Source organism: Ascaphus truei, chromosome 3, assembly GCF_040206685.1.
Source record: "Ascaphus truei isolate aAscTru1 chromosome 3, aAscTru1.hap1, whole genome shotgun sequence".
NCBI classification, from domain to species: Eukaryota; Metazoa; Chordata; class Amphibia; order Anura; family Ascaphidae; genus Ascaphus; species Ascaphus truei.
The window spans coordinates 336700476-336728430 of NC_134485.1; positions in this window are offsets into that span (position 1 = coordinate 336700476).

The window sequence follows — 27955 nt, forward strand, 5'->3', positions numbered from 1 at the left end:
GGAGCGAGGGGACAGCCGTCAGGGGGGCGCAGGGAAAAAAGTTTGCACCCCCCTGATCTAACACATAGATGGCATGTTCCCTCCACGTCTTAAACCCTTCTTCTCCGGATGGCGTTGGCAGTATCCCGGAGAAGGCCTTGAGCTTCCTTGAGTAATTCTGTGCTTGAGACGACAGTTAGAGCTTCCACTAGTTGGGGTAATGTTATGCCCAAGATAGAGCCACCACTGGCTGAGCGACTATTGGTCCCAGGCCATTCCTTGAATAAGTCACTCACGTGACGAAATGCGTCAAAAGTCGTGACGCATTGACGTCACAACGCTGATAGGGAGCTGTTTGGAGGTTGCTAGCCTGTGTTTTACATGAGGTGGTTGGAGTAGTGGGAACTTCCGGGTGGAGCAGAGCTAAGTGAGGCACTCCTGACGGGCCGTTGTGGCAGTGTTTCTGCACCAGAAACACGGATGTGGAGGTCTGCATACGAAATACTTGGACACTTTCCCTACAGTGCTGGACAGAGCACTGATCATCTGTGGGCATAACTACCTTCACTGCTGATACAGAGGGAACTCTCTGGTGCACCATTCATCCACCTACGGATAAGTATCCGCTACTTACCACCCATATACAACTATGCTATATTGTCTGGCTGAATTATCGGTTTTACAGATTGTCTCCCATGAATGCTTTTTTTATACTGAAGTGAGTGCATGTCCTGGCGGCCACTCTTGTTCTTAAATAAATTTATATCATATACATACAGTATTATGCTATGGAGCTGGCGCTTCTTTTTCTCCTTTCCTTTTAGATTTCTGTGATCTGGCTAGATCATTCAAGAAGCCCTGCCTACTCCATATTGTGACTGACATACATTTTTTTCTGGACTATTTTTCATCTATTTATCAACAATTGGACTGGTTTGTTCTCTTCTTTCACTGAACACTCATTTTCAAATTGTATATTATTAGTAGAAATATCACTGCACAGATATCACAATTTGTTTTATTATCTTATATTCACATTAGAACTTGCACATCACATTGATAGCGCTACTCTTTGTTTTTGTTTTGTTTATGATAGGTATCCCCTGAGGAAGTCGCATGTTGCGATGAAACGCGTAGGGCAAAGCCTAAGGTTCTTTCAACCATTGTGGACTCACAAACTTTACTCCCAGTACATTGCCAGTACTGAAGATATCCATTAACATCTTCCCGTGACCATTTGGTTATGGTACACTGTATGCTGTAAGTTCTACACTTCCGGGACTGATATCGCGAGACTTCAACCAGGAAGTGATCCAGTGTGGACGCACACTCCTGGCTCCATGGCGGAGGTTCAGCGGTATCACCACACGTGGACCCGGTGTTTGTGACGGAGTAACGGGTGAAGTTCCTGTTTAACTGATATCTTTCATCTGAGATCCTTCCCCCTCATACAGAGGTATAGGGAACAGAATGCAGTGTAGTGTAGGACTTGCACTTATTATGGTTTACCTTGACGATTTGGTGTGCAGGCTTATGATGCTTTGGCCAAAATATCTAACTAAAAAACATATTTTATTATTATTAGTATCAGCATTATTATTAGTACTGAATCATTATTTCTTGTAATTATTACCATGTATATTTTGTCATTTGGATGTAGCACTGGGCACCCCCTGTCATTTGTTATATTAACTGAGATCCTTGCTTGTTTTTATTTCAATATTGTGAGTGGCCGTAATCTGGGTATTTGGCCAATATTAAAACTTTTTACAGTATTACGCTATGGGAGCCGCGAGGTTTTCTTTTGTTGTAATATATATATATATATATATATATATATATATATATATACACACAAGAAAGACTCTTATCTTTGTAGCCATGCCTGGCTTGGCTACTAATCTGCCCTCCCTGACACACAAGCACTGGTAACAGTGCAGGCAGTGTCAAGACCAATCTAAGGTTTTCCCCACCAGCAAGCAGCTCCCTTGAGTGACAGGGGAGGAGTTGGGCTAAGGCCTGTGTTCTGCCCAATAGGGGGCTCAGACCTTGGACCTTTCTCCTCGGTACTTAAGGGGCTGCAACACTAAATGTAGGCAGTTGTCTCTCCCCTTGAGAGAGACTGGTATCACACAGAGGTGTACAGGGCTCTGGCACCTGCTGTCCCCTCCTCTTGGGGAGTGGGGATGAATACCATACCTCTGGCTCTAATAGGGAGTCAGGGAAAAGCAAGGACCATCGTTGGTGTCCTAGGCCAGTGGTGTGAGTCCAGGGATCATCCTAAGGCTGGAGGCCGTTTGAACTGTGAATGCAGATGCTTTTTGTATGTTGTATATGCAGAGGAAGAATAAAGACCCTTCTTGTTAAAATATATTCCTGCCTTGAGAGTGCAATCTATCAGAGGGAGTAGGGTGAGTTCTCCTGTAGGGATTGCCTTCAGATCCCTGGAGCCTGCAAGAGATGGAGGTGCTGACACCAGAGTGAGAATGAACCAGCTAATATCCCAGACGCCTGTCCTGATGTCCCCACTGTCAGGATCGGGCTCAGGTCCCGACTCCGTGAGGCATCCTGCGATGTCACAGGTGACGCGTGTTAGCTACAACCTACGTGCAGGCGCAGCACCACTTGGAAAGAGGACCGGTCCCAGGCTGCGCACCCGTGACGACACGGACGACGCACGTCACATGCTACCTACACGCAGGCGCCGCACGGACACAGGCAAACAAGGGGTTAACACTCATCAGCTGCTCCACACCTGTAGTGTATTCTGCAGCAGTTTGAGCCAATTCGTTAATATGGGCATTAGGTATTCAAACTACCACACCGCATATTAAGCTCAACATAGCTCATGTGTCTATCTCTATTACTGTGCAAAGTGTGGTGTCACACTGTACACTCTCTGTATTACTACTTAGGAAGTGTATAGATCAACTAGAGGAGCTAGGGGCTTATTTTACATTAAAGTGCATGTCCTCTGCATCCACATTTGCACTAATTGCTGGGAAGTAATAGACTTCGTATATGCAGGTTTGCTCCACACCCTTAGAAGCGGGTTGAGCCCATTCATTAATATGGGCATTAGGTATACATATTACCACACTGCTCTCTGATTTTAACATAGCTCAAGTGGCTATCTCTATATTTGCAGCAAGTGTGGTGTTACACTATATACTCTCTGTATTACTAATTAGGAGTTATATATCTTCTAAGTGAGTGAGGTGCTGATACTATATCTGAGTGCACATCCTCTGTGTCTATAATTATACCAATTGCTGGGAAGTCATAGACTTCTTTTATGCATGACAATAGCCAGCTTTACTCTCACATAGATAGAATCGGTCACACAATTGCCTGCTACATTGGATAATTGGCCAATTGAGTGTTCTCAGAGCCAAACATCACTAGTGCTCATCTACAGCACCTTCTCCACCCAATACACTACACTACAAAGTGACTTTCACTTGAGCTCAATTAGCTAATTATGTATAGGGGCTGCTAACTAACAGCAGCTCGCAACTGGGACTATACATCTGAGTTATTCGTACACAGCTCAAGTGTTTAAGTTTTACTACTGTGCCAAGTGTGGAGTCACATTGTATACTTATACATGACTTTCTAGGAGCTATATTCCTGTTAGAGGAGCTAGGTGCTGACATTACATCAGATTGCTTGTTCACTGAGTCTACAATTGCATCAATTGTTGGGAAGTCACTGACTTCTTATGTGCAGGACAATAGTCTGCTTTTCATTTTCATTGATGCAATCTATTACACCACTGTCCATCATATTGACAAATTGACCAATTAAGTGTTCTTAGAGCCATGCTACACTAGTGCTCACTTTAAGCACCGTTACCGCCTCCTTATACCTAGTAATACCGTTCAGCAAGGGATAGCTGCATATCAGACCCGTTTCAGATAATTGATTTAATCAAGCTCCGCTGCCTGTTTTATTTCGGTGATCCAGAGTGCCATACAGCACTCGACATAGGATCATTAGTGTGTCTATTGTCTTTTCATTTTAATCACCACTATTTTCGTAATTATAATCATTAAAGATTAATTTTAACCAATTAACTAATCATTCAGTTCAGGGACTTTGAGTGCAATCAGTTGGGTTTCTTCTCTTCGTCTCTAGTATCCATAGTAACCTACCCATCAGCACCCCTCCCCTATCCCCTTTTCTCCAAATTATCTAGCGGCAGCGGGGTACCCCTATCGTTATCATTACAGCCACTCTTGACCAATTTATTCTTCTGTAGCAATCATTCCATTTGGAAGCTCTACATTAACTCATGCACCACATGAATAGGGGTATGTAAAATGTCCTGGGAGTGAAACCAATAAAGCCTGCTGGCAGGTTTCCTTATGAAATCAGATGAGGTCAAGTACATCAGAGAATATCTTTCATACAGATTAATATAGCGTGTATATTTTACTTTACATCCGCTGCTCTCCACTCCAGGACTCTCCATGCTACAGCCCCAAGTAGTTAATCAGAAACAAATACAGCTGCGGCCGCCTTTATCCTAATGCGGCCGTAGCGGTTTTACTCTGATAACCGCGGGCAGATGCCGTATATTTTCTTTTTTTCCGGAATATGTTCCGGTATTTTAGCGCTCATAATATTAGCATATTATTAGTGCTGTCTGCAATACTGCAATACCGTCTAAAAACTCAGGTGGGCGTTCGCGAGCTGTTGTCTTCAAAGTCTAATACAGTAGCAGTTCAACCTACGTCAGTGCACAGTCTGCGTGTGCGCGCACAGTAATTGTAAATTTGCATATTTATACATGCATGTACAGTGCTGTATGTCTCATTTGAACATTGTTGAAACGCATAGGCGTGTACTGTAACAGTATCACATTTCGGCGTACTGTATACAGCGCTCTCCCCTCGCTCGCCCCCGCACACACACAGGCTAATTTACTGCACTGCAGTATTTCAACTTCTTATCTTATCTACAGTACACCTCTCCCACACCATTCCTTTGAATGGATGGCTTTCAGTCTTTAATCACATTCCTGTCATCACATTCCTGCGTGCAGAGCCTGGTTTGATTTATTCTTCTGTGTGGTTTTTAATGCTCATTGTGGGAAAAAAAGTTCAAGACTGACCAAAATTTAATTTTTTATTTTTTCTCGTCATTTTTTATTTTTATTTTCTCAACGTGTGCCTGCCTAAACCATCTTGATATTACGATATTCAATCGGTGCTGTAGCTTGTGTGATTTTTATGTATTTGGGGGTGTGGGGATCAAATTATTATGATGCCCTGCCTGTTGAAAATATGTCATGTCTTTGAACTACAGTACAGCTAATCCTTCATGCAGCTTTACCCCCCTACCCCCCGCAGACACACACAAGGCTCGCCCAAGGATTTCAACCTCTTATCGACACCTCTCGAAAACCATTCATTTTCATAAGCTTGTCTTTGTGCTTTTAATCGTCCCGAGCCGAGCATCACCTCTCTGCGCCTGCGTGTAATCCTCTTTGGGAAGGGAGCTAGCTGATGATTACTGCGCATGCGCCTATAACTTCACCACTGCTTGCTTGCGAAGTTCAAGAGTGACCAAAAAAAAAAAAACCATCTTGATATTACGATATTCAATCTGTGCTGTAGCTTTTGACTGCGACACTGTGCGTTTGACTGCACATGATTGATTTGTGTGATTTTTATGTATTTGGGGGTGTGGGGATCAAATTATTATGATGCCTTCCCTGTTGAAAATATGTCATGTCTTTGAACTACAGTACAGCTAATCCTTCATGCAGCTTTACCCCCCTCCCCCCTGCAGACACACACAAGGTTCGCCCAAGGATTTCAACCTCTTATCGACACCTCTCGAAAACCATTCATTTTCATAAGCTTATCTTTGTGCTTTTTAACCTCTCTCAGACCATACTACACCTGTAGTCAGCTGATGATGCTGGAAATCGCTTTGGTACATGCAAGCTTGCTGGAATCTGTATGCGAAATCCGGCTCAGGCTGCAGGTATCCAGGCGGGGACAGACAGCAAGGGTTGTCGGTCACCACGTTTTCACTGACGGTCGGACCGTTATTGGAAGCCGGTGCTGGCGCTGGCGCATTGCTTGCCTGCGACTGACATTTCTTAGTTTGTTTTAACATGACCTTTCGCCTTTTTGAAGTCTCCATGATCAAAGATACGGGAAAAATCTGGTGCTACACACCAATACCCTCCTTTACCACCGTGTGCGGGATCAATACAAAAAAACACGGATCGATACATAACTTTTTCCTTTTTGCACGCTTCCACACATGAGCATCTGCTGAAAATTTGTAAAAGTCATAGTTTTCGATAAAATACTGATAAATTTGACCAACTGTTGCCATCTTATCATCTGTTGCATTAATCGCGGTCCATATTAAATAAGCGTCGTTATGTCGGGTTTTTGGAACACGGACCGCAGTGGCGCACTCATGTCGGAACTCTCAGGACAATATAACACCAGACACTGTGCATTTAGTTTTTAATATGAAAAGCCTAAATTGATACATTATTGTAACTTCTTTAGTACCAAGGTCAATTTACAATGGGCCACTGTGGTATTTTTTTTAAACACCTGCAAGACGACACATTACTGAAGCGCATGCGCATTATAATTCATGAATATCTGCCACCTGACGGATACGCGAAAATTGCAACCAATTAAATCCGAACCATTATCAATAAACACATCAATAAACACATCAACCACGGGTGACGCAGGCATGAATGCGGCATGAACGCGGTGAAGTGCGTGGCATTCGGAAAAATCCCCGAAAAAATTCGGAAATGTCGGAGAATAAAAGGGTCCGCGGCTGTAGGAGGGGCACATCAGGTATACAGCATAAAGACCCGCCGTTTTGGCTGAATGAGCGCAGCCTTTATCAAGGTAATGGCCGTTTAAATTGCTATGCAGCTGAAACATAGGACCATTATGGCTAAATAAACACTCATGCTTCACATTTGATGTATTCACTCCTTCTGTTTGCTTCAGGTTTTCTTAAGACCTCAAAAACAAAAAGACCTGGCATAGCCACATCTGGCACGTGTCACCTGACAAGTGATTATTTCAGGTTGTCCATGTCACAGTGTTCCAGTCCTGTGTTTATTTAGAATCTGTGACACAAATACTGCCTGCAAAGCTGCAGTTAGGAAAACAACACCAGGGCTAGAGTAGTACAGAGGTAATGTGAGGCCAGTTGGTAGGCATGGTGCCATCTGTAACCATGTATGTGCTGAACCAGCTTACAAGACATTATGTGGCCATGTGTACATGTGTGTGTGTGTGTGTGTGTGTGTGTGTGTATAAATACACTGTAAGCTGTGAATTCTTCCATACAGGGAACTCCTAATCTGTTAAATCAATATATAATATGCAGAATATTTCATAAATAGCGCTGCAGTACTGGCAGTGTTTTATAATTTTTCAGGCATAGTTTTCCGCTCTGTAGAGTTTATAACCAAATTCTTAGAGGCTGAGACAGAGAGATAAGGTGCTGTGCCAAAGGACACAAGGAGCTCACTTGGTTCATTATTTTCAGGAGCAGTGACATTTGCTTGTTATATCTATGTTGCTATCTTACCACTCACCTAGAACTTCTTCATCAAGTACATAGTCGCCAACTCTCCCTATTCAGGAGGGAGACTCCAGTGACGGGGCAATGCAGCTCTTATAATAACGGTTAAGGCCAGCCATTTCCCCTATCTGTCTGCATGGATACCCCGGTTTAAGCGGAGGCGTCCATCTTATTGTCGTTCATCTAGCCCCAAACTGTACAGTGTTATGTATTTGTAAAACCTTTATTCGGTGTACTGTGGTGAGGCATGTAGTTCTGTGTTTCCTTGATGTGCAATGCAGGCAATACACTTATCCAACCTACAGACCAGGGAAGCCGGGCTTCTTTAATCGAGGAGGGAGAGGTGCGGTGCTGGGGACAATGTGAGAGTGGGGATGGGAGGTACTTAGGTCCAGGAGGTGTTGGCTCAAAGAGCAGAGCCTTTGTCCTTCTCAGACACTGAGGCACCTATATCTGTGGGAGATATCCGTCCGGCTGTGGGAACCATTGCTAGGTATGAGTCTCAAAGGTGCCTTTCCCATTGGTTTGTTTGAAATCCCCACTCTCCTTAAAACCCACCCCTGTGGGCTGTCCAAGCTGCACTATCACCGGCCCTGGTCAAATTGTTCCATCGCAGACGAGCCCTATCTCTGTGATTGGCCAGCACGTAGCATCTGCGCGGTGATTGGTCACTACCCCCTTTCATATGCTTTTCTAAGGAGACAGGGAAACTACTGTATGTAGAAGGCAATAGAGCAAGGAAAAGGGCAAAACGGCCCGAAACGCGTTGGTGTGGTGTTTTTTTTTTTGCTCTCTGGGATATGTTTGATCCTCTTATGGAATAAACTCAAAGTACTTGTGAGTCTCCTCCTGGTTTTTGGCAGTGCGCTGCCTTTTTTTGCCTTTTTCCTTGCTCTATTACCTTGCTGGTGGATTAGCACGCCGCTTTATGAAGCTACCGCAATTGGACCAGACTGGAGGATAAGTGAAGCTGAACAGTGAGTAACCCCTGCAGGTTTATGCTTATTATTTTATACCTATAGCCTATGGTACAACTTATGTACTAACATATGTGTCATTGCACACTATGTACTAGTCCCCTCTCCCTATTAGGGAATTCTAATTACTCACAACCTCAGTACAGAGGTCCAGACGGTTTTATATATGCACCTATGGGACTGTTCTATATTGGATGCACCGGTCACCTCTACTCTTGTATGTAGAAGGTAGCCAATCTGAGCTCCACAGTTGTCTCTGGAGTTAGCGTGTAAGCTAACTATGTGGTGTGCAACGAGGCTTTGCCCGAGACACCCCAGAATGAAGCTCGGTGCCGATCCGTGTGGAAGATTTCAACTTTCACTTCTCCAAAAAGAATTCCCGAGATCTTGGGAGACCAGAACCTGTACTCCTGGGTAAGCGCGGCACCCAGGACCTAGCTAGCTAGGATTCCCCCGTAACCCCTGCTTTGGTGAGTGTAAGCTCTTTTCTGGGACTATATTGTGCCTGTTGGCTCCACCAGAAATAAATACACCTTATTGAACGCCTTTGTCCTCTCCTTTGATCCCGGTGAGTTGTCCAGGTCTCCCATAGTAACTCCCTCATCATTTGCTAAAATACATGTCATGCTTTTCCCTTAAGAGAAAGTTTACTTGACCCAATGAAAGTCAAGGAAAAATAAAGAGATCTCCCATATTTTCCTACCACATCTCCCTGAACAGACTTTTTATATGTTGGCCATAATAATCAATAGCTATTTCCCTTGTTCAATAATATTTGCACAAATATACTCCTGACTTAAGTCCATTCTAAGATCATGGGAATATACATAAGTGGACTGATAGTGCAGGCAGGTCCCCAAGGCAATGATTTGAAAGAGCTATTCTGAAGGCACCAAATCAAGTGTGTGTTTGGGGGTAACCCACTTTCCATCACATGTAAACCAAGTGCTTTGTTCTGTATTTAATAATTGATTGAATATTCCTTTCTACGGTGTCTTGAGGACAGGCGTGTCATCCATTGCTCGAGAATCTTCACATATAGACATCAGAACTTTATTGTATTCAATGAGTCTGCTGTATGTACCTGCCAAACTCACGCTTACTTGTTCCAGTCAACAGCATTGTGCTGCATTCTACATAGAGGGTAAACATTTTAAGCTACGAAGTATATAAAACATATGAAGTCGTAGAACTGCAGACAAGATTACTAAGATCATGGGGGTTACAGTACTTGAGTCAACAGTATGAGGACGTTTTAGCTACATAGTGAGAGTGGAGAGTGTACAAGAGTGTGAATGTGAGCAGGAAAACATAAAAGCAGGTATCTGTGGGGTGAACATCCACCTAGACACTCTCTCCTACTTTCTGACTGCCAACTAAACATAAAGTCTAACTGTGACTGATGTCTTATAAGAGACGCTGTAGGTGTACTGTTATATCTAATGCACTTATTCCAGTGGTGTATTATATTTTCCGGTTTTATGTCTTATTTACAACCTAAGTTGCTGCGTTCACGGTTGTCATTATATAAAGGTATACTGTACATGTAGATAGTATTTCAATATCAATTTATTACCAACCAACGGTTCTGGGACTGTGGTGCATAGCCCACTTAGGGCCTCATGCACTAAGCGCAGAAAAAAATGATCAGCAGGGTTTTGAGCGCGCCATGGTTTTGCCGAGTTGCTCTCACGGTATGCAGAAAGGCCCGCACACCAGTGAGAGCAACATTTCTAAACATGACGAGTTGCCGGCGCCGAGATGACCTGCCCTCCGAGAAGTGCTCAGCCGGCGAGATCTATCTGCTGCAGCACAGAGATCCGCCTCTCTCTGCGCAATCTCGCCGGAAATAAAAATATTTTAACATTTAAATTTTATTCCTAGTGTAGATGTGCAGGGGGTCTCCTGCGCTGAACCGCATTGGTTCCCGAGATACCGGCCCCGTTATGGGGTGCCCGTATCTCCTAGGCATTTAAATGTCCCGGTCACGTGATCGGGGGATTTAAATCCTGCAAGGGGATACCGGCACCCCATAACGGGGCCTGTATCTCAGGAAGTAGAGGGTCCCCGAGGCTGAAAGCCCCCTGCACATCTGCACATCTACACTATGTCAAAACACACATCAATAAAAAATAATTAATTACCGTAGTGGCTATCCCCTATGGTAATGAAGCTGCATTAATGTAATTTTTATTATTAGAGTGCAGGAGCAGGGGGTCTCCTGAGCTGAACCGCATTGATTTCAGCCTCGGGGGCCCCCTGCTTCCCGAGTTACAGGCTCAGATATGGGGTGCCGGAATCTCCATTGTTTACATGTCACACGTCACGCGACGTGTATGCTTTAAAAATGGTGGCGACACTGGCATCGCGAGCGGCGATCAGCTGCGAGAAGCTGGTCGGGGCTACTAGAATACAGCGGGTTTGTAAAACTGGCGATCAGTGCCGAAAAGTGGCTAATTGCTGCGCGGCTCCTGAAAAAAAATTTCAGGGAAAAAAACCTGAATCGCAATAGGCTTTTTTTGCGAGAAGCTGGCGATAAGTGGCTTATAGCTGCTTACTGCATGAGGCCCTTAGTTTGGGTTAAAATCTCATGTCTTAGAGAATCACATAATTGACAGCTCTGGGAGTTAAGCGTCTGCCAGTTCAACAATTCTATCACTTGCCACCAGAAAAACATTCACTCTAAGAAGAACGCTCTGCTTCTCCGTCATACGCCAGGGTATTTTTGCCTTTTTCCAAGAAATCCTGAGACACACAGTGTGAGTTGGGAGAGCCCGACACCGCAGAGTCTGCACAGAAACAAAAATGAAAGGAAACTGACATGACATGGGCTTGTGATTTTCTGTTCTTGGCCCATTCCCACTTTCTTCCTGTGTAGTGTTTTATGGCTGGGATAGAAACCCAACAGGCTCAAGAGGATGGAGCGTACCTTTTAATAGGAAGGCAACTTTTAGCCATTTAATTGCAACCACCTGAGCAGTGAAGGAGATAAATCCCATAGACATATATCACTTGAACAAGGGACCTCAGCCTAAATTGCTTGCTTGTTTGTAATCATTTATTCACCCCCACCTGCCCACTGGGCATATGCCGTACTCTTTGTCTGGGGTCATTCGTCATTTGCCAAAACCACATTTCACACCTACTAGCTGTTTACCAGCTTGATGTACCTTCGCTACATAGATTTGCTGCTCTTCGATAGATAAGCCAGTGTACATTATTGGAGGCTTTTTCTTTGCCTATTCTCCTTCCACGGATAGACCCTTTGGCTTAGTGTCCATCTTCTTGTGTGTTTGTAATGGAGGTTGATGTCAAACTTTGTGACAAACCATTTCTGAAGGAGATGGTTCCTGTTCAGAGTGTAGGTAGAAATGTGGCGTATAGAGGGGGAAGGTGTTTTATTAGAATAAGCAGGGCGCCTTTGGGCTTTGGAGGCGTTAAGAAGAGTGTGTATATATTTGTGTGTTTGTTTTTTTCAGTTTCCCTTTTGCTTCCAAGCCTGCCTGGTTTATTAGGTTGTTTACATTGAGCCTGGGCTCTGAAAGAGTTTTCCTTTCAAGGGGCCCCCTGCTATAATCTGAGGTTGTTTCCTATTGCTGCCACATTGGCTATGCATTCCTGAGCTCTGAGCAACAGCCTCCCCCTCACCCCGCCCTCCCATGCTCTACAGAGGTGATGAAGTTAGAAGACAGACATTAGATTGAGGGACCCGGGACTGAAACTGGTACCAATTTACAATGTAAGCTCCTTCGGAGCAATTATTTATTATGCTTCAATTCCATTTTATACAGTGATGCGTACAAAATGAGAAGGCAAAAAATAAATAAAAAATAATATGTCAACATCAAATAAATAATACAGGTAGACCAGAACAACCTAACTTCAGCACCGACAGGGAGGCAAAGTGTCTTGCAGAATAAACTTCTGCAGGGCTTCCCTCAAACACAGATAACCTGCTTCATAAACTGAGACACATACCAGGACCAACCACCTACATAGTCCATCAAAATAAGGCCACCCTGCTCACACTCAAAAAGGTGGAAGGGGGATTCTATATGTCTGCAGTAAAAGAGGCAAGAATAATTGGGTGGGATTGCCTGGTTTCTCTGCTTTCTGCTTGTCGTCTGCTGTTTGTGTACCCTTCAATCTCCGGAAGGCAGTGGAGCAGGCGGGCCTGTCTGGAGAGAGTCTGTAGGAAGAATAGAATGTAAGGAATGTGGCGTTTCTTCAAGCCTGTATCCGGCTCATTTTTCAGCCTTACAGATGGACGGGGAAGGTCACCATGGGTTGCTGTATTCAGCAGCCACATCCTGCAAGTATGCAGGCTAATATCAATCACTGCTAGGGAAACCTTCATAGAATAGGTGCTATATACAGTATGTTTTTTTTTCTATGTAGGCATCTCAGAAAACAGATATGAAGAAATATTCATATGAGGAATGCCGGTTTGAAAAATTACAGAATAACAACATATCGATATTTGAGCAATAGTTATTTCAAATGTTTTATTAGGTAATTTCAATTGAAATGGTGACAAAGCACTCAAGTGGAGTACCATCATATATACCCAGAACCATCAGGCAATATCATCTAGAGTTGCAAAAAACACTCAGGAAAACTAGAGCACTCTTGAGTGAGGACACCCTTAGGTCTCAATGAGATCCCAACAAGAATCTATGGATTTCCACTTCACCAATCACTAGAGATAAGCGATTTTTGGAATCTGGCACCCCAAACCACCGGCAATCCTTATTGTGCTAAATGTTGCTCAGATTGTTCACAGTAAATGAGTACTTTAGTACAGGCATACCCCGCTTTAATGTACGCAATGGGACCGGAGCATGTATGTAAAGCGAAAATGTACTTAAAGTGAAACACTACCTTTCAGCCACTTATCGATGCATGTACTGTACTGCAATCATCATATACGTGCATAACTGATGTAAATAACACATGTGTAACAGGCTCTATAGTCTCCCCGCTTGCGCACAGCATCGGTACAGGTAGGGAGCCGGTATTGCTGTTCAGGACGTGCTGACAGGCGCATGCGCAAGCTGCCGTTTGCCTATTGGGCGATATGTCCTTACTCGCGAGTGTACTTAAAGTGAGTGTCCTTAAACCGGGGTATGCCTGTATTACGTGATACCTTTTTTATTTGGACTAACAATTGATATTATAAGACAAGCTGTCAAGAGTTCTTGCTCTTCCTCAGGTCAGGCTCAGAATGTCGTAGTTCGGGTGTTGGATTCCAAAAATCTAAACACTCTTATCTCTACACACAGTTGGGATGATGTAAATAGCCACTGTCCTCAAAATAATTAAAATAAATAATTTGAGGAATGAGAATGGATTAATCACTTCACATCTGGATTAGCCTCCCTTTACCAGCATTTCTTATGTCACATGGAAACATGTCCTTAAATCACTTAATCTGGTCTGTAGCTGTTACATACACCTACAGTATAACTTATATTTTCTCTTACTCTGTATGCAATGTCTTGTATATAATGTATAACCCTGCTCACTTAATGTAACAATGTATTTGTCATCATAACTCTGTGCCCAGGACATAATTGAAAACGAGAGGTAACTCTCAATGTATTACTTCCTGGTAATACATTTTTATAAATAAAATAAATAAATAATAAGTACGTATTTAACAAATGACCAATGACAAGGATATTACAGTTATTCCTTGGGGTCTGAAAAACATTGAATTACGTCAAACCTTTCAGATAGAGATATTGCTGTCTACGTATAAAGCATCAAAAAGCAATTTTTGCCATAGCAGAGAAGAGGAACACATTCATGCATCTGTGCGTCAGTGAATAACACTGATTTTAATTTGTTGTGCGCAAGTATTGTATGTCGGCAAAAGTGTACTCAGCACTTCACAGAGAATACAGTACAGGGAATTATAATAATACAATAAGTGCAGCAAAAGCAGACAATAAGAAAGGAAATCCCTGCCCCGAAAAGCTTACTATCGAAGTGGTATAATGGGAGACTTACAGAGACAGCAGGTGAGGGAATAAGTCTGTATATGTCAGTGCTTGGTCACAATGTGTGGTAGGAGTGGCCGTGCTTGTGAATGTCTGGGTTCAGGCTTAGGGAGACCCCAGCATCAGGAGAGAGTAGATAGAGGATGTGAATAGATTTGTGGAGGTGCTTTTTATTGATAGGTAAAGAAGTTGCTTGGAGAGAGGTGTATAAATAATGGTGCAGTGGGGAGTGGGGAAGTTGGAGAGATCTGAGACGTTCACAAAGGAGTGAGGAAACAGTAAACAGAAAAAGCAATAGGGAGGCATAGTGAGATGCAAGAAGAGAGACTTCCCAATTATTGGAGGATAGGAGGCGTACAAATAATCACAGCATATAGAAAGTCAATATGTGCGTTAACTTTCTCTTAGTAAGAAGAAAATAACACTGAGGAGTGTATTTAGAGGCAGAGCTTCGATGCTGTCTTTAACGCACTTATGCAAATTATGTTTTAACACAAGCATGCAATACTTTTCTGCGACAGAAATGGGTCAAAATTGTCCATCAACTTTTCTTGGCATTAAAAATAAGCAGGCTCAAGTAATTCTTAATGCATTCAGATGTATGAACATGGCGCAATGCCTACAAAGAATCGGACAATGCGCACCAAATGTAAGAACATGCATGATATCAACATATGCCGCTAATGATTTTAAGTGAGAAATTAATTTTCATACGCAATGCACTCTTTCATTGCTTTTTTGGAAAGCTTTTTATACATAACGGCCGTTGTGTTGCTGAAAACCTTAGATCTCTAGTCCTGGGTTTGTACGCATGTTGCTGGCAGGCAAAGGCAATAGATCTAAACATGGCGAATGATCAACTGGTTAATATGCAGATTATCGCATGAGACTAACATCGCATTAAGCTTCTGTTTGCATAACAGGAACAAAGTGCAGAAGGGGGCTAACTGTTTAAAAATGTAATATTTACATGGTTATTTAAAACATATATATATATTTTTTATATATATTGCGCTGACAATGTATGTCGCACTGTATATAGATCTTATAGGCACAATTAGTCCCTTCCCCAGAGAGCTAACAATCTAATTTTGGTGCCTGGGTCACAGAGGAATAAAATGAATCCCTGAGGGTCACAAGGATTGCTGGTACTAGGACTTGTACGGGGTTCACCTGGTTCAGTGGCAGTGATGTTACCACTGAGCTTCTCCTTCAGCTCCAGGAATCACAGCGACTGTGAGTAATCAACGTTCTGTCAGGAAACAAATCCTTGAAGTTTGATAACAGCATTGGATGAACTATGACAAGTGCCACATGCCCAATGCTCCATTAGGAGGCGTGCACCCAGGGAGAGATGATAGCTCTGTCTTTTAGCCCAATTCCACCATCCCAACTCAAAAATGACACTTGAAGAATTACTAACAAAGAATTATATATATATATATACACACACAGTAGCCGTCATATCTGCCATAGGGTGTGAGAAACTGCGCTACATATATGTGCATATATATATATATATATATATATATATACATATGTATATACATACATACATACATATACATAATATATATATATTTATTTTTTGATTATTGAAGCTCGGCTAACACGGTACTGATACCTCTACATGTATATATATATATATATATATATATATATATATTATGTATGTATATATACAGTGTTCGACAAACCTATACATTTGCTCGCCCCGGGCGAGTGGATTTAACCCCCGGGCGAGTAAATATTGGTCCAAGCAGCACACGTTTGGTACTAGGTGGCGAGTAGATTTTTTTGTGTGGTGAGTAGATTTTTTGGTGATTTGTCAACCACTGTATATATATATATACAGTGGTCGACAAATCACCAAAAAATCTACTCGCCGACCAAAAAAATATACTCGCCACCTAGTACCACACGTGTGCTGCTTGGGTCAATAGGAGCTCGCCACGATGTTAAATCCACTCGCCCGGGGCGTGCAAATGTATAGGTTTGTCGAACACTGTATATATATATATATATATATATAGTCAGATAAGGCAGTTGGCACTCCAATAGGTGCTGGTAAGCCACAGGTGCACGTCCCATATAGAGAATGTAGTTATACGTTACCGTTCCAAGGATAGGTAAACAAGAGACAGCACTCAATGTTGAAAATCAAAGTGTATTAGTGAAAGCAAAAATACATCCAGAAACCCAACGTTTCGGTCCTACAGAATGCCCCTGAGGAAGGTCCCATTCTGTAGGACCGAAACGTTGGGTTTCTGGATGTATTTTTGCTTTCACTAATACACTTTGATTTTCAACATTGAGTGCTGTCTCTTGTTTACCTATCCTTGGAACGGTAACGTATAACTATATATATATATATATATATATATATATATATATATATATATATATATATACATGTAGAGGTATCAGTACCGTGTTAGCCGAGCTTCAATAATCAAAAAATAAATAGATGATATCGTTCTGTGGCTAACGAAATGCTTCTATTTGTGCGAGCTTTCAAGATACACTGATCTCTTCTTCCGGCGATGTTAAAATGAATGAAGCAAGCAAAAGCTATACTATAAACAGTGTCTATTGGAATGTTATCTGTGCTGGTCCTTCCCCCGGTGTGGATGTGTTTTATGGCTGGAGGTGTCAAAAGGTTCCTGAAAGCAAGTGATGAAAGAGTGTGTATGTGTATCAGTGTGAATTAACATGAATGGAGAGCCCACAGTATATACAGTGCTTTACAAAAGGTGTGTGTGGAGTGGGAGTGGATATAAATGGTGTGGGTGGGTGTGGAAATATATATATATATATATATATATATATATATATATATATACACACACACATATATGTAGCACAGTTTCTCCCACCCTATGGGAGATATGGCGGCTACTGTGTTGTGTGGTGCTTTACCTGCGGCTCCGCTGCTGGGAGCCTGGGGTGTACCTGGATCGTCTGGTGACAGCGCCTTCACCTGTGAGGGATCCTGACAGCACCGGATAACCCCTCCACAGGATCCAATGCAATCAGGACATACAGTATATGTTTATAACAAGTTTACTGGCATGCAATGGACAATACAACAACCATAGAACTCGGGCCTCGCATGGCCTTACCCACATACACTATACCACTGTCCACCCACCTAGTCCACACCCCGGTGATAAAGTCCCCCAATGTACAGAGGTGCCCTGGGCACCTACCCCAACTGGTGTCCACAGGAGCCAACCCACCCGGACATGTGTGACAGCGCTGCCCACAATAAGTGTTACAGTTGGTGCACTTGTAGATGGATGTGATACTTACCAGGTGCTCCAACACCCGGTAGCGCCGACAGAATGGTAACAGGGATCCGCTGATCCAGCGATGTCTGCAATGGCGTCCGCCTCCTCGTGGGGTGGTATTCAGCTGGAGGGTCCCAACTTAATAGTCTCTGTATGCAGTGGTGGTCTGGTCCCAGACCACAGGCCGCATCTGCTGTGCGGCATCCTCTGCTGTGTCCCTGACACTTAATCAATACAGGGGCAAGGTCCCTATCTAGAGGGGGAGTCCTGGTAGCAACCACAACCTACAGGGAAGTCGGGCCTAGCTGGGGCCTAATAGGGGGTCTATGGCCTAGTGCAGGGGCCTACTGCACCCTGCGCCTACACCCTTACCCTTCTGTGTTCCAGCTCTGACTGGGGTGCTCCTCATTGCGCCAAATGTAACAACTTAGGGAGCAGGGGAATCCGGCCGCGCGATTGGTTAAGCATAGCCACCTGACTAACAGCCACTATGGCCTTCTGGGGGCTGTAGTTCCCCTGCTGTCCTATTCCCTTAATGGCCGCCGCTTGCGCTTGAACTGCGCATACGCGAGGAGGTCCCAAGATGGCCACCGAACTTGTCAGCCCATTGCGCATGCGCAACACGTACTGCGCATGGGCGTGCATTTCCAAGATGGCGGCACCCTGCAATGAGAGCCGCCGCGAACTTCGGCGACCCACTCGCCATCCTGACTGCCCGCAGCTACCACAGCCCTCCCCGCACTCTCCCCAGCCTCTGCTGCCGGTCGAGGCCGCAGCGGAAGGTAAAGGGATGAGGGGGGAACAGGGGGGACCCCTGATATATATATATATATATATATATATATATATGCCTGTGAATGTGGGGGTGGCCATAGGCCACTTTCCCAACAGTGGTGGAGTTACCGTCCTGCTAAACCCTGCAATCGGGGGGGGGGGGCAGCAGCTGCAGGGGGCCCAACTTCAGAGTCCAGCTTCCAGGACCTCTGGCTGCTGTGGGATGGGACCTCTGCTTACTGCGGGCCAGGCCTCACCAGCCCCCCCCCCCCCGTGTCCTGATTGTCGATGGACCCCCACCTGCCTGCGTGGCTCAATCTCCACAGACGCTGGCCCTGAGGCTTCCCCCCACCACACAGGTACAAGCAATGGGATGGGGCGGTGATTTAGTGTTTGTGTTTGTGTGGGGGTGTTTGAGTGTGCGTGAGAGAGAGATGAGGGGTGATTGAGTTTGTGGGAGAGAGTGGGGGGGGCTGATTGTGTGTGTGTGTGTGTGTGTGTGTGTGTGTGTGTGTGTGTGTGTGTGTGTGTGTGTGTGTGTGTGTGTGTGTGTGTGTGTGTGTGTGTGTGTGAGAGAGAGGGATAATTGAGTGAGTGTGTGTGAGAGGGGGGTGATTGAAAGCGTGAGAAAGGAGGGGGATGATTGATTGTGTGTGTGTAAGAGAGGAGAGAGGGGGTGATTGAGTGTGTGTGAGAGAGAAAGAGGGGGTGGGTGATTGAGTGTGTGAGAGAGGGGGGTGAGCGAGGAGGTGATTGTGTGTGTGTGTGTGTGTGTGTGTGTGTGAGAGAGAGAGAAAGAGCAGAGTGAGTGAGAGAGGGGGTGAACGAGGAGGTGACTGTGTGTGTGTGTGTGTGTGTGTGTGTGTGTGTGTGTGTGTGTGTGTGTGTGTGTGTGTGTGTGTGTGTGTGTGTGTGTGTGTGTGAGAGAGAGAAAGAGCAGAGTGAGTGAGAGAGGGGGTGGATTGTGTGTGTGAGATAGAGTGGGATAGATAGAAGGGGGAGATTAGAAGAGCGGGTGCTGGATGAGAGAGATGTGGGAGGCTTTACATTTTTTTTGTAGGGGAGGGGCAACAATTATAGTTATGCCACTGTTTCTCAATCGCCTTAAATACTCTCCTACTTCCCCCATTTGCCACTTCAGTGTCACCCTGTCACGTGTGCTCACCACAAACCGGACTAGACCGCAAGGCTGAGGTGGGGATGTATATAACTGCCGCCCCACAACCGCGGGGCAGGTCCGGATTGCAGAGTTGTGTCGGTATCCGGGCCAGGGCTGGAGAGTGTAGGGTAGTGGAGGTACTTGCCGTAGTCAGGGGTTGGAGAGGGCAGAGTAGTCAAAGTCCGAAGCCGTGGTCGAGGAGGGGAGAGAGTAGAAGTCCAGTTGACGAGCCGAGGTCCAAGGATGCCATAGGTCAGAAGTCCGGGTAAAGCTAGGGTCAAATGAAAAGCACAAGAACAAGGTAACGCAGCAACGGCAGGTTGTAGCAAGCACGACGGAACGAAAGTCTATGCTCAGCAATCAGCATAGGGCTGATAAAGCATATAAGGGGTCAAGGACCAATGACAGCCCCAAGGGTTTACCTCAGCCATATGTGGAGCAACGATAGGAGGAAGCAGGATGCAGGACAGGTGTGGTGCCACTTAGGTGAGTATTGCGGTCAGGTGGAGCTGGGCATGCACGTGCCCGTGACGCGCGGCGTGTGCGTGGTGCTAGGGGGTGACGTGGAGTGTCTATGGGCGGAGTCGGGAGCAGAGCAGAGTGGCGGCGCGCGTGCACGGCTGAGGAGGCACGTGCGTCGGTGGATGCGGCCGGGAGGCGGGGTCTGCGCGCGCTCCCCACAACGGGCAAGGAGACGTGCGTCGCGGCAGGTGAGTGGTATATATTCTACTATCTGTACCCTAGGGTGTACCCTCTTTCAAGCCTAACCCATATGCACCTCTATATATCTCCACACCAATCTCTTGTTACACCCCTACTCATCTCTTACGCTCAACCCCAGGTTATCTCATCTTTGCACCTTTTACCTCTACAGCCCTCTCCAGTCTTAAACCTCTCTCACTAATCTCTCTTTACCTATGGAAAGCTCATCCACTTGATATTGGTCAAGCACCTCATCTTTCCCCATTCAAACCCCAGCTGAAAACTCACCACTTAAAAGAAGCCTCTATTTAATTTATTGACGCCTCTGCTTTGAACTCCAGATGCACTTAACCTTCCCTGGCTGCACTTCTAATGGTTCACTTTTACTCCTACTGTGTCTGTAACCCTCCCAACATACCACTTAGATTGTAAGCTTTCCGGGGCAGAGTCTCCCTTTGCCTTATGTTGTCATTTACCTGTTTCACTTATACGCCATTGTTTGTAATTAATTTACCTTGTATTGTCATTTTGTAAAGCGCTGGTACATTTTTGGCGCTATATAAATGAAATCATACATACCTAGTATAGTATAAAACATATTACACTAATAATTTATGTTTAGTTATAAATAAAATATACACATCATATTAATCAGCTATTCAACATGATGGGATAATGACAACTAATTTCAAACAACAAATGATGCATCATATGTACTGTGTGAAGTCTTCATACACACAACACAAATGTTATGAACATTTGTATTACTTCATAGCACTGACATTTTGATGCACAAATTATAAACTCAGTGTTTGGGAACCTGAGTATCAAATCCAATGTGGTGTCATTCTAATGCAAAAAGATTGTACAATATGAAACAAAGACCATGTTTTATTGCTTTCAATGTGACATGTGCAGTTATTTTGCCTCAAAATTGCTCCACTTTCGCCTTGATACACAAACCCCATGCAGTGGCATAAAATGAAAGTATCTTTTAACAGCAGGAACAGTTTCATTTGATTCCCAGGAACAATAACCGCAGGGAGAGGCCAGCGACGCAGGTGGAAATAGTTGCCAAAAGGAGAGAGGGAGGAAAGAGTGAAAAGGAAGAGGTCGGGCAGGAAGCAGAAAGAAGAATGGTTAGGGGAGAAATAGATGTGTGAGGGAGACATGTCAACTCTCACTGACTTTCTGAGTCTCAGTTATTTGATGTTGGTCTAATTGATTTTTTTTAGCATCAGCGGTCTCAAATATAGCACCAGATGTATCTTTATTATTTATTAAAGAAATAAACCCCCATTGCTTTTAAAGGAGCAATCCAAGCAATGTTTTATTTTCTTATTTATTTATTTTTTACATAGGATTGAAGCAGGGGGTCTCTGGAGCTGGACCCCAGTAATCTCAGGCGCTAGGGTTGCCAGGGGTCCATTATTGAACCAGACTGTCTTATATTTGGACACTCTGTCTAGTAAAAAAATTAGAGGTAATACTAGACATGTATGTGTCCGGTATTAGCTCTCTGGACATAGTGATCTGACCGGCTTGGGGGGCCACGGGATTTCCCTGAGCAGGTAGACGGCAGGGCTATTGCTAAGGGCCTTAGCAGCTTACTCCATCCGGATTTGCTGCTGCTGGGTAATGCAGCCAATCAGAAAGAGGTGTTAGGAGCCTGGGGGTGGGGCCAAAGAGAGGAGGAAACAGCATAGAGCGGAGAGAGGTGAGATGGGTGCGTGTGTGTCTTGAGCGTGTTGCAACTTTCACCATTGTGTCCAGTATTTTTTTTTGAGAAGCCACCTGGCAACCCTAATGTCAGCTATGGAGACCCCTTGTTTCCCAAGATACTCATCTCCGAAGGGGGATCCGGTATCTTCTGCAAGTTTAAAGCTCCCGCATCACGCGGGCCAATAGGAAGCCTCACCGGATGACGTCACGGCTTTCTACTGTCCGCAGGGACCTTTGGAAAACTTGAGGAACCCGCTACCGAGGTAAATATGTCCAGAAGCAGGGTGTCTCCAGAGCTGAAATTAATGGGGTTCATCTCCGGAGACCCTCTGCTTCAATCCTATGTAAAAAAAAACCAATGAATAAGAAACGACAAGCTTGGGTTGCCTCTTTAATTGGTCTTTCTTAATGAATAAAACGGACACTTTTTTCTGCTCTAGTTTTGCAGCTGGGGTCTTTGATGCATTGCTCCCACCACTTGGAAGTGGAAACACAAGTGACCACTAGCCTACATTTGACTCCTTTGGAAAACATGTTTAAACGATCGCCTTTGCAGTAAACAAATTAGCATCAATTTGTGCATGGAAATAGGATAGGTTACACTTCTTCAAGCAGCATTCCATCATAAAAGCAAACAATCTCCTAGGAGAGAAGCAGGGCTCCCGGACCTGTTCCCCTGCTTCATAAGATACGTATCTTCCGGAGATCCTGACGGTATCTCGATGTCGTTTAAAGCTCCCACTTCACGCGGGCCCCATGGGAAGCCCCTTTTAAAGTCCCCCAGCTATAAAAAAAAACAATGCAAAACTGGAGCAAAAAACCCACCTGATGTACCAATGAAAAACATCCCGCTGCTTTTAGTGGTTGCTTTGTCTGGCGCGGTTTTGGCCCACATTTTTGCGATTGGAAGACTCTGCGTTGCACTGTGCATTACTGACATTTGGCACTGAAGGGGTTAACATGCAATGACTTCCTCCCCTGACTCAAACATGTTGTTAAGGTTCCAAGTTTTATACATTATTACGTTTAAACATAACTTCGCAGAACACAGACACCGATGGGGAACTCGTCGTGTGTGGGGAAGGACTTTTGTCTTGGTTACTGACTGCTACGTGACATTGAGAACGGTGCTTGATGTGTGATTGGCTGTTTGAGCGCTAGCCCTTACATGTTGAAACATGCTTCCTTGTTAAAGCAGAGCACTTTTAAATGGAATCTTACCTTTAATTGTTTACATATCATGATGAGGGAGAGGCGAGTCATCCTCTAAGTAGCCTGCGTAGACAATCTTTGTATATCTAACTGAATGTGTGTGCCTGTGTGTGTGTATTTATATACAGTATACCTTCTTTCCCCTGGGGATTGAAACATCAGGCTATCTGATATTATACGGCTTAATAAAGGCTTTTTCTTTTACACTAAATTGAGTTTGGTGCAGGTATTTGATCCTCTGTGATTTTGTGAACTTACATAACTATCCCTTTTTACCGCACACAGAGCAGCCATGTAAAGGCATTAATGCAAGGAGTTGTGTGACCATTTTGCAAGTTTACATATACAGAGTATATATATATGTATATATGTGGTCTACTTAGATTTTGCAAAGGCTTTTGATACAGTTTCACACAAGAGGTTGGTGTACAAAATAAAGAAAATTAGACTCAGTAATAATATATGCACCTGGATTGAAAACTGGTTAAAGGACAGACAACAGAGGGTTGTCATAAATGGAACTTTTTCAGGTTAGGCTATAGTCGTGAGTGGAGTACCTCAGGGATCGGTACTGGGACCCCTGCTTTTTAACTTGTTTATTAATGACCTTGAGGTTGGGATCGAGAGCAAAGTCTCCATCTTTGCTGATGATACTAAATTGTGTAAGGTAATAGAATCAGAGCAGGAGGTAATTTCTCTTCAGAAGGACTTGGAGAGACTGGAAACGTGGGCAGGTAAATGGCAGATGAGGTTTAATACAGATAAATGTAAGGTTATGCATTTGGGATGCAAGAATAAAAAGGCGACTTACAAATTAAATGGAGATATATTGGGGGAATCCTTGATGGAGAAGGATTTAGGAGTGCTTGTAGACAGCAGGCTTAGCAATAGTGCCCAATATCATGCAGTAGCTGCAAAGGCAGACAAGATCTTATCTTGCATCAAACGGGCGATGGATGGAAGGGAAGTAAACATAATTATGCCCCTTTACAAAGCATTAGTAAGACCACACCTTGAATATGGAGTACAATTTTGGGCACCAATCCTAAGAAAAGACATTATGGAACTAGAGAGAGTGCAAAGAAGAGCCACCAAATTAATAAAGGGGATGGACATTCTAACTTATGAGGAGATGCTAGCTAAATTAGATTTATTTACATTAGAAAAGAGGCGTCTAAGAGGGGATATGATAACTATATACAAATATATTCGGGGACAATACAAGGAGCTTTCAAAAGAACTATTCATCCCACGGGCAGTACAAAGGACTCGAGGCCATCCCTTAAGGTTGGAGGAAAGGAAATTTCACCAGCAACAAAGGAAAGGGTTCTTTACAGTAAGGGCAGTTAAAATGTGGAATTCCTTACTCATGGAGACTGTATTGGCAGATACAATAGATTTGTTCAAAAAAAGGTTGGACATCTTTTTAGATGGGAAAGGTATACAGGGATATACCAAATAAGTATACATGGGAAGGATGTTGATCCAGGGATTAATCCGATTGCCAATTCTTGGAGTCAGGAATGAATTAATTTTTCCCCTTAATGGGGTTTTTTGTTTGCCTTCCTCTGGATCAATAAGTAAGTATAGATATAGGATAAAGTATCTGTTGTCTAAATTTAGCATAGGTTGAACTTGATGGACCTACGTCTTTTTTCAACCTCATCTACTATGTAATATATATATATATATATATATATATATATATATATATATATATACGCACTGTATATGTAGTATGTGGGTGTTGCGGCTGCCTCAAGTATAGCGCTGGGGTAGTGGGGTGTAGATAGTAACCAGATCCCCTTATGCAGTCCTCACTAAGACTCCAACCGGAATCGTCGCCCCACAAATACACACAAACTTGTACTTATAACCAAATTAATACATTTCCTGTACTTATGGGGTGGGGTTCAGACAGTTAATTTACTCCGAGGATGAGTGGGTGAAGCAAAAACAACACCAATTGTAAAAAAAAAACAACAAAAAACAACATTTATTGCACCACGCTGTAGTGGCTAAAAATGATTTGATTGTTAATTAAACAGAAATACTTTGCCTTTAGTTCAATTTCAATTCTTTCCCAGCACAGTCCCAGTGTAGTCCTAGTAAAGCTCTACTATCTGTGTATAACCATTTTGATTATGTTCACCTGGCCAGGTCTTAGGATTGATACAGTACATGAAATGTTAGATGGAGAGGGTCTGCAATTCCACTGTAAAAGCTTTATAAAGTGTAACCCATGTCCCTCCCCCCCCCTCAGTGTGGTGCTGAGGCATACCTGCTAGTACAGAAGAGCTGAGTCAGCCGCGGTGGTAAGGGGCAACAGGACAGGCTTTTGGTGGTCTCTGGGTTCTGGTTCAAAGTGTCAGCGCCTCCAGCGGTGACGGGATCCCTGGTATATGAATGTCAGTCCCCACCACTGCACTACTTACCCCTCCTGCCCAGGAACTGACACCCAGGCAGAGGTATAATGAACAGGTTGCTTTATTGGACATGCTGCACAGCTCACATACAGCATAGATGATACTGTCCCACATCCTAGGACTTCAGATGGTGCTGCCCCGATAGTATGGGGCCTTGAGTCTTGATGTTCTTTAGGCCCTTAGGCCTAAAGTGGGCCAGCTCATCCTCGCGATGGGAGAGTCTGACAGCCCATGCTCCTAACTTGGAAGGCAGAGCAAGACTAACTTTGGGACACTCTTCTGTTTAGGATTATTCCAGAAGGGGCGGGATCATGATCTGCTGTAGCCATCCTGATAGGCCTACACAGGTCATGAGTCACCACCTCACTTCTGTCCATCACAGAGGAGGATACAGGGGGGTGTAATACCCACAGAATTAACCTGTTACTGCCCTGCACTTACTAGGGGCTTACGTAACAGTGGAAGACATAGGTAGAATGGACTAACCATGTTATAAAAGCAACCCCCGGAGGCTTACACTGGTGGTATACAGGCTACTGGGGGGCCAGTGAGTACTGATGCTGCCCCACTTAGCTGGATCATTGTAGTCATTCCCTCGCCCCCTCTCTTATATCCCATCTCCTCTCATTCTCCCCCCTTCATCAATTTCCCCTTCATCAAATTCCCCACTCTCGCTCAATCCCTCCTCCCCCTACACACACAATCCCCCCACAAAATACATACACCCCCCTGTCGTAGGAGAGGGGGTTTGGCCTGGGATTAAAGGGGTTACACCCCATTTGGCCACCCCCTACTCTCACCTGGGAAGTAAGGGGTGAACTGGACTGTGGTCCAGTAATGTGTTTTTACCTTGCTTCAGCATCCTAATGTATATTACCCTGTTCAAATGTATTGTTTCTGTTCCAGTGTTTGCACCAACACATACACTGGGATTAGTGCAGGAGGGAAAGGGTTAAGGTTAACTTAGTGTTTATAGCTCTTTGTTCCATGTTCCCACCTTTTCAGGCACCATTTTGCAGAGTCCCATAGGTCGCCATTGGGGCTCCATGTATTCCAATGGCAGAAGTAGCGGTTTTGGATCTGTTTCCAGCGACGACCAGCAGGTGGCGTTCGAGAGGAGGAGCAGCGGTTTCCCATTGTAAGTCAATGGGGCCATTGACTTCAATGGGGATTCCTCGACGTCGGCCTCCAGGAACAGGTTGGCAGCCATCCAAACCGCAGACCGCAGAAGCGGATACAATGTCATTGAAAAGAGCTTTATCACTTTGGTCAAGTTCAATGACAATTGGCGTGGGAATCTTAGGTTCTAGGGCACCTAGGAATAAAATTCTTGTTGCCCCTAGGAACCCCAGGGCACTGGCAGGCTGAGAACTGCCGGAATCCACAGAATATGACAGTTCTGGTTTCTTGACCCTAAACAGAGCTTGGATGCATATTGGCTTAATTATATCAGTGGTGACAAAGACCACATACTGTAACCTCAATAATCGCCCACTATGTTGCTAGACATCCTTGCTACTGTTTGTCCTGGCCTGATGTGCTCTGTTTAGGTTCCTCTTAATGTTTTTTTTCAATTATAATTTGTACTGTCCGTTGCCTTTAGGGTCCGGCCAGCATTAACACCGAGTACTGCAGTAGAGCTCCATAACGCTATGAGGCTTGAGCAGAGAGCATGCGGTGCAGCAGCACTTTGACGGTGTGGTGAATTCCCCTTTCTCTACCCAGGCCACGGAGGGTCGTGTGATTGCTATACAGGCTTATACCATTCAACATTGCTGTAAGTAGGGTTTCAGTTTTAGCCCTACTGGATGCCATCACTTTATTAGTGTGTTCCCTGCCCAACAATTCAAGTGTTTGTTGTTTTTATGTGCATTTTTTAATTATATATTAAATTACTGTTTATATTTGTACACTATATCAGTGATCTGTTGTTTGTATTTAGTTGCACTATGATCTTTTTTCTCTTTTTTTCTTCTCTTTTATGTTGTGGTCTTATACAGTATGTTTGTTTGTTTGAGATTGCATTGAGGACACTTCCATGGAACTCATCCCAACCCTTTGAATTGGACTACATTTGGTCAGATCATTTCTTTTGGCGCCGGTTTATTTTTATTAATTGAGCAGAGAG